Source organism: Plecotus auritus (assembly GCF_963455305.1).
Source record: "Plecotus auritus genome assembly, chromosome: 3".
NCBI lineage: Eukaryota > Metazoa > Chordata > Mammalia > Chiroptera > Vespertilionidae > Plecotus > Plecotus auritus.
This window is the reverse complement of record NC_137772.1, coordinates 40,288,876-40,308,185: the sequence shown is the minus strand read 5'-3', so window position 1 is coordinate 40,308,185 and position 19,310 is coordinate 40,288,876. Positions and strand designations below refer to the sequence as shown.

The following is a 19,310-nucleotide window of genomic DNA, read 5'->3' as shown; positions in this document are numbered from 1 at the left end:
AAAGATATTCAGGTTGTATTTAAAAATAGCAAATCCACTTACAGCTACTGATAAATCCTCTCCTTCCCCTACCCTCAAATTTAAAAAGGTCAAAAATAAAAAAAAATGTAATAAAATAATGTAATATGCATTAAACTCAGGAAGAAACAATTTGAGAAATTTGCTTTAAAGGATTTGTTATTATCGAACCAAAGAACTTCTGAGTCTATAATAAAACAATGTGCATTCCAAGAGTATAGAAATCAGCGTTTTCCAAACCTTCTTTACTATAAAATTATGCTTTTATTCACAGAATAGTATTCATGTGCTATAATACAGTAGAATGAATGACTGTAGAACACAGTTTAGAAATGTTGTTATAAACCAATTTTACTTTAAACACAGATGCAAATTATGTCAAACTCAATAAGTTAATATTTATATAACCCTATCATAACATCTAAAATTTTATACTAAAAATAGGTACTTCTGCTATAAGCAAGCAACACCACTCTTATTATTACTATTATTTTATACAATACTCTTAATGTTAAAACATTATACACATTACCATTAAAATCATTTTAAAACATCTATTTTCACTATTATTTTATTTTCATATAAGTATCAAAGCAATATAGTAAAACAAGAGACAATGTAAGATGTACAGATTATCTGAAAAGAAGGATAAACTGATAAGAATTTGCAGATAATATACCTATATACTTCCAAAAATCCAAGAGAATTAACTGAAAAATAGAATTGATATATAGTACCAACAATTAAGCTGGCATATCGATGCGATGGATTACTATGCAGGTACCAGAAATAATGTTTTTGAAGAATGTACACATTTTCATTTAGGTAAAAAGAAGATTAAGGTATTATAACTATTGTAATTACAAGTTTCTTTTTCAAATACAAATTTAAAAATTAAAGGAAATAAAATTAATATTGATCTAGTTCTTATGGTTATTAATTATAATTTTATTCTTTGTACTTTTCTGCACTTCTATTTTTTAAAAGGAGCATATGCTATCAGTATAATCAGGTTTTTACTTTATTTTTATTAATACACATTTTAATTTGGCCCTTTATTATATCCAATATCCCCTAAATTTAGTGAAATCTCTGGTCCTTCCTTGATATCCTACTTATCTAACTATATGCATTAGATGGCCTTTTTCAAATCCTTAACTTTAGATATTATCTGAGTACTAATGACACATCCAAATATATTTAACTACCTATTAAACATCTTCACTTAGTTGATGTGGTAGAACCTTATACAAATAATGTATGTCCAAAAGCAAAACAATTCCTCTTCTAGAAGTCATTCTTCTTTTCTAGAGTTAACTGTTCCAGCAATGGACATTTAATTTACCCAGGTCTCAGACTCCCAAAGAATGTTGAAGAATTATATGATTTGAATGAATGATGGCATTAGAGAAGAAATTATATTTGAGATGGGTCTCAAAAAATGACTAAGGTATCACCAGATGTCAACCTAAAAAATGATTTGCTCAAGAAAAATTAATTTATCTTAGAGGTAAGAGTAAATATTGAAGTAAGGCATGAAAATTATCTATCTCTCTAATAGATAAATAGGATATATATATATATATATATATATATGTATATATATATATATATATATATATTCCTCTGATTTGACCAGGAATTTACCAGATTATCAAGTAACTTAATGAGAAATAAACTATGAGTCATTTTTAATCATTATCTATGGATATCTAATCTAACTAAAGAGCATTCAGACAGTTCTGTTTTCAATATATTTAAAGTAATTTTCCTGCTATAGATTTTGCATAGAGGAATGTAGCTCTTTTCTTAATTATATTTCACATTTAACTAGTTAGGAATGTCAGTTGCACAAGAATACACTTAAGTAATACATTAAAATAACATTTGGCTTAAAATGTACTCTGACTTTAAGCCAGGGATTATTAGTGTATTACAAATTCATACTTATTATCACAGTAGAATGCTCAGAATTTTAAATAGGAGACTAATTCATAAGAGACTAATTCATTTTAGTTTTAAAAAATTAAGTTTAGTTCGATGTCTAATAAGCGCCTTACCATGTACTTAAAATTCTTTATCGTTATTACTGTAGCATATGATTTGAGAACATCTTAAAAAGCTATTGCTTTTTCTGACATCTAATTTGAATCAGGTTCTTAATTTTCAACTGGAAACCAATTAGGCACTCAAAACAGAAGAACCATTGAAATTACCTTATTAATTACAGATATTTTACCAAAGATAGCAGCAAAGACAATGACATTTTTCACCATCAAATAGATGTTACTGTTTCAAGTTCATGTTTACAAAGATCCCATCAAAAAAGCTTATGTGGCCAAATAAATAATACAATGCTATCACCTCAAATATGCTTTTTAATTTCCAAATGACACATTCAAATCGTAGTTCCAAACTTTCTAGACAAAAACATTTCCCTTCACACACACTTCTCTCTTTATTCTTATGAGTTCTAAGCCCCCAGTGCCTTTCACTAATTATGGTCCAATTATTACTGAGACCTAGTTCTACTGCCATTAAAATCTCTCTTGAGTCTACAGAATACCTGCCTTTTCTTGGTCCAAGTGCTTAATGCAAGAACCTCCAGGCTTCTGTTCCTCTCTTGTTCTTCCCCATCCACACCACCCTTAAATCATGAAATATACCTGCTCAAAAGCTGCATGGGTCCCCATGACTTTCAGGGGAAAAAAACGTATGTATATTCAAAGTTTTCCACAAGCTGACATTAACTTACCTTCTCACCATATCCTCCACTGTTTCCCAGCAAAAGCTCTTGTTTCCCATTTCGCTCCTTGACACTGTGCCTCCTGAGCATGCCTCAGCCTACTTTGAATTCACGTTTCCTCATGTCTCTAACAGAGGTTTGCACAAAACAAGCAAATGTATGGAAAGTTTAATTTATTCCAAGTCATAGAATCAGCACATTTTTATGATGAAAAGGCCATTGACAATTGGGTGGTTCAAGTCTCTCATACTATAAATACAAATATTGATTTGCAGTGTAAGATAATTGAATAACCTGTATATTGCCATCCAGCCAGATTTTGGCAGATCAGTATTAGAATTCTTCTTCCCAGATAGCCACATTTTGCTTAATTCATGTTATGCAAATAATTTAGAAACATCGCTAACGGTAATGAATAAGATGTAATGAAGTGCTTTCACTGCCCTCTGAAACACTGTTGACACCTTGTTCTCTCAACTCCTAATCCCCATATTTGAGCTACTGCATAAAAAATATTTCCATTTCGCAGTAAGAGCAACATTTTGACAAAAGAATTGAATTATACCAGTGGGTTTCCATGAAATATAAGACAGCTATGAAACATCTATTTAAATAAAACATAGTTCTTAAGCAGGATTTAGTTTTTCCTCTGTGGCATATAACATAAAGACCTATTTATATACCCTGTCCTTGTAAATGATTCCATTAAGTCAAACAGCATACAAATGTTTACTCCAGTTGGTAACTTGTTCTCTAAGGACTGCATACATATTGGCCAGAAAAATGAAACAAACAAGCAAAAAAAAAACAAACAAAAAACTGATCAATGAAAATTTCTCTAAGCAAATTTCTCTGGGAAAAAGCATATGTGATCAAATAACTTACAACTTTAATGTCAGAATAAGTAAGGGCTTACACCAACAACAAAACCAGTCTGCCTGGTTCCTCCCTAAATCATAGTAAACATCACAGGAGAAGAAAAAATCAAAAGCCAAGAGTTATTTCCTGCCCTGGAAGCTCCTGTGTGTGTAGGTAGTAGGTGACAAAAGAATAGCAAAATAGGGAGAGAGAGAAGCTGGTCAAGAGGGGAGGTTTCGATACAGTATCTTTGCAAATAAGCAAAGAGAAAACTACCAAAGCAATTTTTTTTTCCATTTTCCACATAAGTCATAGTAAAGTGTGTTTTGGGATAGTTTTGGGTTGATGACCTTACACCCCAGCTACCTCCAGGAGATATTCAGTTTTAAATTACTGAAGTGATCTGATATATTACTTGCCTTCTTTTTTACTTCTACTGTTGTCCCTCTGTTTGTAGAACAAACTATTTGTTTTACCTTTCCACCTTCTTGATATTTTTTTCCAATCATAATGTCAAGATGCAAAAAACAGCAAACTCTCAACCTCAAAAGAAACTGTAAACTGAGATTCATCACTGTCTTCCTTGTGATGAATGCTATGAGCAATCTTCTCACACGTAATAGAAAGAGACCAATGTATTTTCCCCTTTCTGCATTGCATCTTTGTACAATAGTAGATAACTAGATACCTCCTATCTTTATTCTGTAGAACAAACTATAGAACCATTCGTAGAAGTTATTAGAAAAAGAAAAACTGATTTGTAAACACTAAAATAGAAGCTGATTTAAAAAAAAAAAAGGATGGAGAGCAAGATGCCATTCTCAGAATTATAGGATTACTAAGGATTCATCAAGAATGGAAGCAATAATAAAAGCATATGAAAGAAATATTTCCTAATGAATAGAAGTTATTTACACATGGGGCTCTACAAGTTCTAAACAAAATGGATAATATCTCCCTCCCAAAATCTTGCTAGCATTGTTAATCAACTAATATAGAACAATGGAACAACACTGTACAGAGTTTTGAGGCAAAGCTTGTGTGACTAATTTTACATACAGTTGAGTTGCTTGAACGTGTGAGGAAAACAGAAAGACATTTTTAGATAAGTAAATACTGGGCAACGTGTCATTCACTTACACTTCTTGAAAAAAAAGTACCTGAAACCTTGCTCAGATAATAGAAAAATAGATTTTAAGGAATATGAAAATAAAAGTTGTATACCGAGGTCTCAAAAGCAGTCTTACAGGAGGAGGGCTAGTAATAAAAATGTGCAAATTGGCTGGTGCAGGGCAATACACAGGAATCATATTTGTGGCAAACTGGAAATTAAAGTTATTGAAACACAAATGCTGAAAATATATCCTCTGCCTCCTTCTAGCCAGAGGGGCACAGCCATTTCTTGACTCTGATATGAAAGCACAGTCCAGTTTCCTTTCATGGGCTCACATCCCTAACTTAGCAGTCTGCTTGGATAATCAGTGGGTTTTTAACTCAGGAGTAACACTAGACCCCAAAGCGTTTGCCCCAGTTCCCATCCATTAATTTCCCCTCTCAGGATGCATCACACCACATCCTTTACCATACACCGTAGTTCATAAAGAATTTGGTACCACCCTTGACAATGGTTAAAATAATGACAAATTTTGTTCTATTCCAGTACTAGTTAACAAAGCCTAATATTTACACAATTGGAAGCCTCTGGCAAGAAATTAAAATTCACCCAACAAAACATATTTTCACTTTTTTAAGCCGCATAGAACATTATTGCTAATCTTTATTGCAAGTAATTTTTGCAATACCCATAAGATCAGGGATTCATTGTTTCCTTAAACCTTATATTAATTGGCTAAGTCTTTCATGCAAATCAGGAAAAAGCATTAATTATCAAGTTTAAGATTTGTCTGGTTGTGTAATAGTTTATATCAAAGGTCTGATTATGTCTACATTAATCATGTTTAGAAATCCATATTAACAATTGAGCTTGAGCTATATAAAAATGAATGGAAAAATAAAGATAAAGAAATATGAAAAGTTTCTATACAATTCTGAATTATTTCCATATTAATATTTCTGTATTCAAATTTTTCTACATTGTGTTTTTTACTGTATAAACCAAGTTAAAATTTTAAATGATCTAAAATTTTGGCAATGAATATAGATCATCTTTTAATAGATAATACTTAACTTATTTATAATAATCTATAATAATAAAAGCATAATATGCAAATCTACCGAACGACCAAACAGCAGAACAACTGTCCAGACAACCTTCAAGACTATCACACTATGACACACACTGGCACCAGGCCAGCCAAGGTGTGTGCGATGAGATTGGTCGGGGGTGGGGGGCGCCATCGCCCCACAATCACCCCGCAGAAGGAGGCCCAGGCCACCCTCTGTGGGGCCATCAATGGGGTGCAACACGATCGATCATCCCAAAGAAGGAGGCCCAGGGCGATCGATCAGAGGGGGGGCTCTACGATAACCCCACAGAGGGAGGCCCAGGCCAGCCAAGCAATCACATCCCATGCCTGTTTCCTGCAGAGGGAGGTGACCGGTGGCGGGGGAGGGAGGCAGCAATGCACAAATGGCAAGCAGTGGCAACAGTGGGGGCAGGGGCGGGGCCAGCTGCCACCAGCGGGGGGAAGGAAAGCCCCAATAGGCCCTGATCACTGGCCAGGCCTAGGGATTCTACCCAATGGGTCCTGGATTGCGAGAGGGCACAGGCCGGGCTGAGGGACACCCCCTCTCCCCATGTGCAAGAATTTAGTGCACTAGGCCTCTAGTTTATTATAAAATAAAATAAACAACATTCTAATCTGGTCATTTAAATATATATGTATACTAGAGGCCCAATGCACGAAGATTCGTGCAAGAATGGGCCTTCCTTCCCCTGTCTGCCAGCACCGCCTTCACTCTGGTCCGGAGCCGCCTTCCTGTCTTCCCATGCTGCCCAGAGGCCCAGAGCGGCTGGGGCATCCCGCCCTGCCCCCGGCCACTTGGCACCTGTGTATGCAAATTAACCCTCCACCTTTGTTGGGTTAATTTGCATACTCTCTCCTGATTGGCTAGTGGGCATCGTGAAGGTATGGTCAATTTGCATCTTTCTCTTTTATTAGTGTAGATTTTATTTCAGAGAGGAAACATCATTGATGTTTCTATCAATGATGACAGAGAATCACTGATTGGCTGCCTTCTGCACACCCCACACTGGGGATTGAGCATGAAACAGGATATGTGCCCTGACCAGGAATTGAACCATGTCCTCCTGGTTCACAGGTCAATGCACAACCACTGAGCCATGCTGGCTGGGCTTTCTTTCCCAAAGCAAATCATATTAAAGATAAAAGTAAGTTACTCATTGATCTATTCAATAAAAAAAATATTAAGAGTATATTATATGTCAGGAACTGTTCTTGGTGCTGGTGGCACAGCAGCAAGAAAAACAGTCAGTTCCATGGAGAAACAGATGATCTAGATTTATATCTAGATATAGATATGATCTAGATATGTATATATAACATTTTAAGATGTAACATGCCAATATATAATGTGTCAGGTAGGGATAAGAGGAGAGGTGCTGCTATAGAGTACTACGGAAAAACCTCATTGTGAAGGTGACATTTGAATAGAGACCTAATGGAAGTGACAGGAAGTACACAGATATCTTGGGGGGAAACAGTCTAGAAATAGAATCAATAAATGGTAACACGTGTGAGAAATGGCCAGAAGATCATTATAGCTGGAGCGGAGTGAGCAAGAGATAGAAGGCTAGGAGAATTTAGTGAAACAGCAGATGGCTGGGAAGGGAGCTGACCATAAGGACTTTGGGTCCTTCCTGCTCTTAATAATTTGGGAAGCCATTGGAGTGTTTTGAATAGATGTATGACACCAACAGACTCCAGCTGGTATCTGGACAAAGAATAGACTGTGGAAGGACAGGGTGGAGGCAAAAAGACCAGTTAGAAAGCTTTTGCAATAATCCAGAAGATGATGCTATCATGGGCTGGAGTTCTCTCAATGGAGGTAATGAGAAGGTGACATTCTGGATATGTTCTGAAGAAGTGTCCACAGACTTTGCTGAAAATACCAAGGTGGGGTGTGAGAGAGAGAGGTTGGGAGGATTCCCAAGTTTGAAGCTGCTCTCCTATTATACAGGTCTTTTAGACAAGTCTGCTGGGACCTTCCTCAATTCCTCCAAATATGCTTTCTCACCCTCTGACTGCTGGTTCCTCTAGTAGCCATCCGTTTTCTTTTCTTTCAAGACTAGCTGATTTAAAACATCATGCTTTCAAGTCTCAACCCAATCTCATTGCAAAATTCAACCATCTGCTTTCTAAATGCATACAATGTTTGGGAAGCCTAAGCTATTTTTAAAGGTGTTATAAGTGATTAAGACCTACAAGGATAAATGTTGGTGTTTGTCTTCACAGCTCTTTTCCTCCCTCTCAAGCTAATAGATACAGCAGAATGGGGAATCGGCATGGCTCCAGGAGAATTCATCATATTCCATAGGTAATGATCTCATTTACCCAGTTTTGTAAAAGTTCATTTGCTAGATATATCATATTGTGTCACTGAAATAAAAAGCAAATAAAACTTGCTTCTTCATATAAATCCAGGAAGCAGGAAGCAGAAAGCATCAGGAGGCCTCCTAGGGAATTAACTAGGCAACCAAGTTCAGAGAGGACCTAACTGTCCTTCAGTTCCAAGGAAATGACTCATTCTTTGGATGAGGGATACTCTAATGAATTTATTCTGCCCAAAACCTTCTTCTTACTTTCTAGGACCATTAAAAACATTTGAAAGAGAAGACTGAAGTTGTAGGAGGAAAATGGTAACTCATGTAAAAAACAAACGGATGGGAAAAAACTAAATTAATGTACAGGATGAAAAAGGCCCCTCATGCTATTTAGCTTAAAGTCAAGTCATTGCCTCTCTTCCCCATCATTCAGCCAAAGCATAATCCTTAACCCAGTCAGAAGAGAGAATTGCTTCCTCTTGCTTTTTGGTACCTATAGAGGTCCATTGATTCTTTGAAGTTCTTAATGTAGAGGCCTGACATGTTTAAGTATGCATCAGGTAAAACAACAAAACTCTGATTACAGAATTTAGGCATCAATAATGAGGGAGAATCTTTAACATTTCTAAAGGAATACCAGTGTATCTCTAAAACCTCTTACATTTTACTTTACCTTCACTCAGGTTGTGATGTTTTGCTCATCTCAACTCAACATTCTTCAGTTCTGTGTGACTGCTCATCCCCAGAATCCCACTGACATTTGTTGAAATACTCCCAGCGTTATTTTTCTAATATCTTTCACTGAATGAAACTTTTCTCCTTTTGTTCCTTTTCCATTATGACATATTAATGTGAAGACATGTTCAAGTTCTATTTTTTATAACTTTAACATTCTCACATAATTATCATATAAGTTATCTATATATCTTAAAGACTTTTACTTATTTACATTGTTATGAATACATGCCTTTGTCTTCCATGTGAAACTATAAACTCTTTATATGTAGGGATAATATCTGACTGCTAAAATGTGTCAAAAGTCTGAGGTAATGTTATATTGACATACATATTCATTGTAAACATGAATGTTAAGAATTATAAAAGCAAACTAGGAGGAGTTTCCAACTGTAAAATTATAATGCTTCAGATTTAGTATCTGTAAATTGAATCATATGTACAGCAGTATTTTATTTCAACTAAAATCTCTAAAATAGCAATTGTTTTTTTTAAGTTAGATATAATTATTTAAGCAAACAGAGAAACCAAAATTTCCATATCTGTTTGAATTTATCCATTCTATTCTACTCTACAGGGACTATAAATTACCACCAAGAAATTTATGGTGTCAGTCCAAAATGGAAAAAGCAAAATTAAGACCATAACATTTTGTCAACAGCACCCTAAAGATTATTCTTTCTAACCTATTGAAGCGCATTTCCTACTTCTCTACTTCTCCCTACTCCAGTAACTGCCCTAATTTTTCATATAACTCATGTCCCATCTTGAACAGAAATGGGAAGCAAAGGCTTAGGACATTCTCTCATCCTAGAATGCACTTTCCTCATGCCCACAAAGTGAACCCCCACAGGCCCTCCAAATATTTATTTATGTTTATTTGCAACTTCCCCACACATTCCCCAGCCCTTGCTCTGCTCCATTTTTTCCCTTTACATTCTTCATCTTTTTTAACATACTTTATACTTTTCTTATTTATTGTGATTATTCTAGTTTATATTATACTAGAATATAAACTTCATATTAGTAGGTTATTTTTATGTATTTTGGTCTCACAGATATATCCCTAGTACCAAGAATTAGTTGTCAGTATTTGTTAAAAAGGAAAAATCAATGAATGAAAGAACATCTTTTTTATGTCTTCTATTTAGCTTTCCTACTAACAAGGCATTCTTAGTTCTACATTTTCCTTTTATTTTCTAACAGACATTCAGGGAGAAAAAAATTATAAACTGGTAATTAAAATTACTTGTGTTACCTGCTGATCATTTTAAGACAGGGCATAAAACTAAGGCCAGCCCTGAAACTTGGAGATAAATATCATCATAATAATGGTATGAGTTATATATAATCAGAGGAAGAAGGAAATTTTTGAGGCAATCACAGAAATAAAAGACAAGAGAAAGGCTTTGAATACATATGCCCCAGATACCTTCCCATCAAAATCAGCATAAGAGAAATGCATTTTGTAGGAGCCCCTCCTTGCTCTGGTATGAATTCTCTCATTAGCATGCTAAATAGACTGCTTTTTAAGTGAAATGATTATGACAGTCCTTACTACAAAGAGCTGTACTGTCAGAAATGGCTCCCCAAACCACTCATTAATATTGATTATCATTGCCTCCTAATATCACAATTTTTGGTCATTATTCTTTAAATGCAGAGTCCCAATACTTATCCTTTAACTACTTGAAAGTCTCATAAGAAATGCCATTGACCAAATATGAAACAAAGCAAAGTTTATCAGAGGAAATTAAAAAGTAGTATGATTGGCCTTAACCTCTATCACATTTCCTCTGCACACTCTGTGCCAGACACTCTCTATAAACATTTTTTTATCAGTAAAATCACTGAGCTACCATTTATTGAGCTCCTATATGTACTAAGAACTGTGATGGATCCAAATTTATTTAATCTGCAAACAGTCCTAAAATGGGGGTTCCTTGTGCCCTTAATCTTTCCTTGTGCCCTTGTCAACAGCACCCTTGTGCCCTTGTCAACAGCACTGATTAGGGCTAGAGAAACGCTTTGGTCTAAGTGTTGTAATTTACAATTATATGCTATTTTTCTAAATTACCTTACTGTTTCTGTTAGAAGCAATGGGGGTGATGCCAGTCCATTTTCTAATTAATTATTAAGAGGAGAGCTCTGATGGAATTGACAGTGACTATGACAATATTTAGGAGTGGAAGATAGAAAATGTTGTAATTTGATATCCAAAACAAAAAACGAGTTTGCTAGTTTCTCGGACAATATATCACCCTGGGGAATTAATAATTTATTTTTACTAAGGTGAGAGCAAATATCTCAGGTGGAATAAAAAGCTTGGGTACTTAGAGACCTGTGCAATGAGACCAACCGCCTTTCTCTTCGGCTACTGGAAGGTCAGTGACAATAAAACAGAATTTCCTCAAATGAACCTGAACCTTGAGGTTGAAAACCACTCTAACTCACGTATAGAGGAAAAGAAGACATAGTAAGAACAGAGATATGAAAGCATCTTAAATTTCTATTCCTGGAATTTTCTTTTCAGTAGCTATCTTGGAATTGTAGCTCTATTAAGTTAAAACTAAAAAGAAATGGTTGTTTACTATGTGTTTACTATCCAAGGCCTCTAAAGCAAAGAGCAGGGCAGGCTACTATTTTGAAAATCCACTTAGAGATTATTCAACAGTTAGAAAGGTCCTGACTATGGAGTTTTGCTAAATGACAAGTTTGATTAAAAGCTGCAGACAATGCTTTTCTTAAACCTAATTTTCATGGGCTGTGGTTGATGTCAACTTTAAATGCAATTTTCTAGTAAATTCAACTCCAATTAAATATAGACTTAGAGTTTAGAGGTACTTCAGACCTTACTTCATCAAATCTCTTCATTTTACAGATGAGAATGTGACTTTCTCAAGAAAATTAAACAACAAAAAAAGCAAATCTGTATTTTTGCATTCTACCTGCTTTGTGTCAGACCCTGTCTTAGAGTTGCAATCTCTAATTTTTACTATGTGCAGGCAAAGTAGACATGAGGAAAAATGCCCCAGGTCACACTGCTAGGAAGTCCTTAAATTGTACTAGTTCTTCTCCTCCTCTGATGCTTCACCTAGTCATGGCTGCATGCCACTCCAGTCACACAGGTCTCTGCACATAAGGACCCACACAGTATGTCATCTCCAGAAATGCACATGGCCTTTTCCTGCTCCCATCCCATCAAGCTGTACCAGCCTGTGTCCTATTTCTTGAGCTAAGTAATCTGATGAACTAAATTTCAGCAGGCTATTTTTGGATCCCTTTGCTCCTCCTGAAAACGACACATTTGCCTTGTAAAGACTGGCTTCTTCTGCCACAGATCCTATAAATTAGGCTCATAGTGGAACTTCCAGGTAAGGCAGAAGGTCAGCAAGGGAAGTCTTCAGGGAAGTGCTGCGCTTCTTAGCTCACCCCACGTTGTCAGACCACCTTCAGTCTAAGCTGCCTTTACTCACCCTATGTAACTCTGGAAACTTTAAAAAATTAATGTATAGCTTTATGTTTGTCAACAGATCTGAAAGGTAGTTACAATTGTACATTTGAATTTTAATCACACTAAATCAATGATTTGGACCTGAAATCAGAATAGGAGGAAAGGAATGCAAAAATGTATTATAAGTTGTCATTGTTGTATCTGCTCCGCAACTTTCTGCACCAGATACTACACTAAGCATTGTGCACACAATTCATTTAATACTCACAACAACCATTTTACAGATGCAAATGGAAACTTTAGAAACAGGTAGAGAAGATGATATTGATACAGATGTTTGTCTTATTTCAAATCCCATGGCTTTTCTACTTCTCCATGTGTATAAAAATAATATTGATAATTAACTTACACTGAGCAATTACTTTGTATTACTTCTCCCACAAATACGTCTACCTTATGAATATGAAACCATTATCCCATTTTACATAAGAGGAGCTAAGGCACAGAGGAGGCTGGGTCACATGCCCAAAGTCATACTTCGGTGAGTAAGCTTTCCATTCTTACTTGGTTTCCCTTCTTTATGACAAACAACTAACACAGGCACCCAACTGTCAACCTGAAATGAGCCAGAGATTAAGTTTCTGGTGATATTTTGCCAATTCTTAGAAATGCTACATATTAATAAAGGCTAGGTTCACTGCCAGGTAGGGAGAAACAACCAAAATGGTAAATTTGATAATCAGAGAGAACTGTATTAATAAAAATGGATCTCAAAGTGTGGTGTGTATATATATATATATATATATATATATATATATACACACACACAGTGTATATATATATATATATATATATATATATACACACACACACCATGAATTGTAAAACATGTTAATGTTAAAATGTACAACTTTTGTAACTTAGAAAGTTAAGAAATTGTGTACATCAAGTGGAATATTATTTTAATCCTCAATGCATGAAATAATATTGAGATCATAAATGCATTGTTTCACTCTTTATCGTAGAGATATTTCACTATATTTCCTTCTTGAGAAATCAAACTCAGTCCATGATGTATTTTGACATATACAATTAAATAATAAAAATATAGTTTCACTGGAAAAATATATAGATTTAAATTTCTGTAATAGAACATGTAGAAACATATCTTTTTTTTTTTTAAATATATTTTATTGATTTTTTACAGAGAGGAAGGGAGAAGGATAGAGAGTTAGAAACATCAATGAGAGAGAAACATCGATCAGCTGCCTCCTGCACACTCCCCACTGGGGATGTGCCCGCAACCAAGGTACATGCCCTTGACCGGAATCGAACCCGGGACCCTTGAGTCCGCAGGCCGACGCTCTATCCACTGAGCCAAACTGGTTTGGGCTAGAAACATATCTTAATTAAAATGATGTTTTTCCAAATTTGTACACTTTATGTTAAAAGACATATATATTGTAAAACTTTTCTAGCTAATATTGTAGAAGATTCTTACTATAGGTTAGATAAGAAAGTGCTTCATGCATAAACTCATATAACCCTCACAATTACCTTATAAAGTGGATACAGGTTTTTCCTCTAAGTTTTCTAGTTTAGGAAACTGAGCTTCAATCAGAATTTGGACTCAAGGCAGCATGTCAAACATTAGGCCTCCATAGCAGGCTAATGGTCAAAACTCTTCTGTTTGAACTCTGACTATTGAAGATATTTATAAATCAATTTATCTTCCTTAATAGAGAATTCAGAATATGATCTTAATTTTAGAGTGAGGTGTTCAAGAGTGTAGGGAAAATTGAATGCCAAGGTAATATATTTTAAACATCCCTCCACATTCCTTTGAGTATAGTGAGATAGTGTATCCTTTTATGCTCACAACAAAACCAAATTGTATTCTATCATAATAGTACTCACTGTAATAGGTGAAGGAGAAATTGTTTAGCCTATATGTAAAAATGGCAGATAACTTCTGTAAATGTATTATTTTCTATCCAGAAGAGGGCACTGGCAGACATTCAACCCAGTATCTGATATTCTGGGAAGAGGAAAGCAAAGTTTAAATATAATAAATGCATATTTCAGCAAGATGTGCTTCCTTTCATGCCCTGCAATGCGACTAAGGAACATGGATATATCTGAATAAAATTAAGTTTCAAAAACTGACGATAGCAGATAGCCAGTTTAGCAGCCAGCATAAGAATGCGATTCTAGTCAGGGTGACTGCCTGAAGGTTTCACATTTTCCCCAAGTTTTACTTTCAAGGAAGTTTGCATTTAGCATTCACTTACAAAAGCCCTTTCTATCCACAATGACACAGTATTATGTAAGGTGGCTATGAACAAATGTTCATTATGATACTGTCCTAAAAATGATTCTACTTTACCTAAACTTAGAAGACACAGAACTTAGAAACAATGGTAGTTTTGATCAGTCTGATTTCCTGAGTGGCTGAGACACATAACTGCTTCAGTTCATTTTAATTACTGGCTTTGTCTGCTAAGTAATTCTTTTCTGCACTATACAGATATGAAAGCACTCTTCTTTGTGTCCAAGGCTTATACTTGAAACTCTCTGGGAATAAATGTCATTCTTATGGCCTTATCTCATTTTCTATGGTGTTGTGAAATTCCATTTTCTACACTTGAACCTTAAAATGACAGGAGATTCTGTTCAAGAATTGTCTTCTAGTAGTGTTGGGTGGTTAGCTTTACTATGTACACCTAGCCTTTTAGAAAAATTAGATAGTGCACTCAAGGTCAACATGGATCAACTTGAAAATCATCATTTGAACAAAAATTATTATCAATATATTCATATATATTCAACCTACATTTACTGATATTCTAAAAAGCATCAGGCATTCGTATTATGGATTTACTGAATCTTTCAATTAATTACTGTCCATTAGTCTGTCAAGTAATTGCACTGCTGAACGGAGAAACCAAGATAGCGGCATAGGTAAACACCTAAACTGCTGCCTCGCACAACAATTTCAAAACTACAACTAAAAGACAGAAGGGACACCATCCAGAACCACAGGAAAGCTGGCTGAGTGAAAATTCTACAACTAGAAGGAAAGAGAAAAGCTCACAGAGAATTGGAGGTATGGCAAAGGGGCTTTGTGCACGCAGAGAGGAAGGGCGGCTGAGAGCCTGGCTGACTTTCTCTGGCGGAAGGAGGAAGGAAGCCCCTGACCACACTGAACCCCAGTTCTGACTGCACTGAACCCCAGTTCCGGGCGAACCCCTGGGGACCCACGCTCTTACGGGGGGGAGTCTGGACTCTCAGGCGGAGACTCGGGAGCCGGGGAAGGCGGAGGACTGAAAGCGCGCGCGCGCGCGCCAGTGCGCACAAAGGCTGCGGAAGTTGCCACAGGCTTTCCCTAGTGGAAGGGAGTCAGAGGATCCTGACTGCACTGAGCCCCAGTTCTGACTGCAGTGAACCCCAGTTCCAGGCGAGCCCCTGGGGACCCACGCTCTTGTGGGGGGGAGTCTGGACTCTCAGGCGGAGACTCGGGAGCCGGGGAAGGCGGAGGACTGAAAGCGCGCGCGCGCGCGCCAGTGCGCACAAAGGCTGCGGAAGTTGCCACAGGCTTTCCCTAGTGGAAGGGAGTCAGAGGATCCTGACTGCACTGAGCCCCAGTTCTGACTGCAGTGAACCCCAGTTCCAGGCGAGCCCCTGGGGACCCACGCTCTTGTGGGGGGAGTCTGGACTCTCAGGCGGAGACTCGAGCTGGGGAAGGCGGAGGACTGAAAGCGCACATGCGCGCAAGGGCAAGGCTGACAGGAAGCCAAGACTGAGACTCCACCCCTTCCAAGCTGAGCACAGAGGCTATTGCAATTTGGCAAGTCTAATCCTATAAGGCTGTCTCCAGCACCGAACTTCTCCCAGCATAGACACAGCTGATCCTTACAGCCAACTGGCCCGGAGGTCAATTCTTCCCAGTGATACCAACAACAATCAAAACTTAATTACAACAAGGCTGTACACACAGTCCACAAAGGGGTGCACCAAGAGTGTCCACCTCAGGTTAAGTGGGGAGGCAGACCCACTGGGCCATATTGGAAACCTAGCACAAATATCTACCTTACCAACTCAGGGAAGCAGTGAAAATGTGGCGTCAAAGAATCAGATCACAAACGAAAGAAATGGAGGAAAACAAACGACTGGATATAGAATTCAAAACCACGGTTATAAGGCTTTTTAAGAATATCCTAGAAAAGGCCAATAAATATAACGAGACCCTGGAAGATATGAAAAAGGACCAACTAGAAATTAAACATACACTGACTGAAATAAAAAATATTATACAGAGACCCAAAAACAGAATAGAGGAACACAAGAATCAAGTCAAAGAATTGAAATACAAAGAAGCAAAAAACACTCAACCGAAAAAGCAAAAAGCAAAAAAAAAAAAAATCCAAAAAGTTGAAGATAATGTAAGAAGACTCTGGGACAACTTCAAGCGTACCAACATCAGAATTATGGGGGTGCCAGAAGAAGAGAGAGAGCAAGATACTGAAAACCTATTTGAAGAAATAATGACTGAAAACTTCCTCCACCTGGTGAAAGAAATAGACTTACAAGTCCAGGAAGCCCACAGAACCCCAAACAAAAGGAATCCAAAGAGGACCACACCAAGACACATCATAATTAAAATGCCAAGAGCAAAAGACAAAGAGAGAATATTAAAAGCAGCAAGAGAAAAACAGTTAATTACCTACAAGGGAGCACCCATACGACTGTCAGCTGATTTCTCAACAGAAACTATGCAGGCCAGACGGGAGTGGCAAGAAATTTTCAATGTGATGAATAGCAAGAACCTACAACCAAGATTACTCTACCCAGCAAAGCTATCATTCAGAATTGAAGGGCAGATAAAGAGCTTCACAGATAAGAAAAAGCTGAAGGAGTTCATCACCACCAAACCAGTATTACATGAAATGCTGAAAGGTATTCTTAAAGAAGAGAAAGAAGAAAAAAGTAAAGAGAAAAATTATGAACAACAAATACATATCTATCAACAAGTGAACCTAAAAATCAAGTGAATTAAAAACTTGAGGAACAGAATAATCTGGTGAATATAATAGAATCAGGGGCATAGAAAGGGAGTGGACTGATAATTCTCAGGGGGAAAGGGGTATGGGGGGTTCATGAAGAGAATGGACAAAAGTCATACACCTATGGATGAGGACAGTAGGGGGGAGGTAAGGGCAGAAGGTGGGGTGGGAAATGGGTGGAGGGGAGCTATGGGGGGAAAAAGGAGAAATAATTGTAATAATCTGAATAAAGATTTATTTTTAAAAAAAAAGTAATTGCACTGCTTGCAAAAATAACCTCTCACATGCCAGGCTAGTGTGGTTTGGTGGTTGAGTGTCAACCCATGAACCAAGAGGTCACTGGTTTGATTCCTGGTCAGGGCACATGCCAAGGCTATGAGCTCGATCTCCAGTAGGGGGCATGCAGAAGGCAGCCGATCAATGATTTTTTATCATCATTGATGTTTCTATCTCTCCCTCTCTCCCTCTCTCTCTCTAAAAAATAAAATAAAATAATTCTGGTAGATAATAACATTTTTGTCCTGTCTTACTACTGAAAGCAGAGAGGAAAGGGTAATTATAAATTATAAGAAATAGTCAGAGAACGCCCTAACCGGTTTGGCTCAGTGGATAGAGCGTCGGCCTGCAGACTCAATGGTCCTAGGTTCGATTCCAGTCAAGGGCATGTACCTTGGTTGCGGGCACATACCCAGTAGGGGGTGTGCAGGAGGCAGCTGATCAATGTTTCTCTCTCATCGATGTTTCTAACTCTCTATACCTCTCCCTTCCTCTCTGTAAAAAAAAAATCAATAAAATGTATTTGAAAAAAAAAAAAAAGAAATAGGCAGAGCGGACCTGGGATCTCTCACTCACTAGCTGTGTAGACTGAGACAAGTCTCAAGTTCTTTATGGTCAGTTTCTACATCTATAAAACATGGATGATATTTACTACTTAGAAACTGTTGTGGGTAAGTGTTCTGTGTTTATAACTTGTAGCAGAGTGTCTAATTGCTGTAGAAGCTCAACAACTCATAACTATTGTTTTTGAATATGATTTTCATAAAAACCCCAGGCCCTGACTGCAATTCCACCACTAAAATGACTTAAAAGTAGCAGTAGGGTATGGTACTTCCTCCATGGATGTGCATAGCCTTTAGAAGTAGCACTAAAAAGCCAGGGACAACCAGAATGACACTGGGATTCACACTCCCATTAATGCATGCCTTACTTTAAGAAAAGAAGAGCAATGTATGCCAACTGTGAGATGGTGCCTTTGATGCAGTCAAATTCTAAAAGCACACAGGTCCTTTTCATATTCAAGCCTTGTAGCTGAGATAGCACTGCAAGTCTGAGTTGGTGAGGAGCCGACAGTCAAAACTCTAAATGTATATTATACCATCTGAACCAAGTCAGGGGCTCTCAACACTGTCAGACTCAATACCCATTTTCGATAACAAATATTTTATAATGTCTCCTTTAATATTTGGAAATGAAATTAACTCCCTCTAAACATATTTATAAATCAATGTAATGTGCTAATTGTAATATAAAAGAATAGAAAACCAAAACATAAAAATATATACACATATATATTTCATGCATTTTAGTATGTTTATATGTATATACACTTACATGCATAATAATATGAAAATGGCTAGGTACAAGTATACTAGATGACATGGTTATATAAGTTTGGATTTAGGAAATGTGCCAGTTACTTATTCATTGTCTCTCAGCTCCAAACCTACTCTCTCCCATGCTCTGCTTCCTGATGCTGGGCCTGGGGACCCTGCAAACCCCATTTCTGCTTTGCCTAGCATCTGCCACTAGGGCACTGCAGACTTCAAAGCTGGGGGAGGAAGAGGAAACTTGCTCCATCCCTCCACCTCCAGGGATCCTCCAGGCTGCTTTTGGCTTCTGTACATCTCGCCC

General features: G+C 37.0%; 1 protein-coding gene across 2 annotated transcripts in view; it reads right to left on the bottom strand.

The window, feature by feature from the left end:
- Positions 1 to 19,310, bottom strand: part of FGF14 (fibroblast growth factor 14) — a 599,695-nt gene that overhangs the window by 312,947 nt on the left and 267,438 nt on the right. The gene's annotated exons all lie outside the window — the stretch shown is intronic.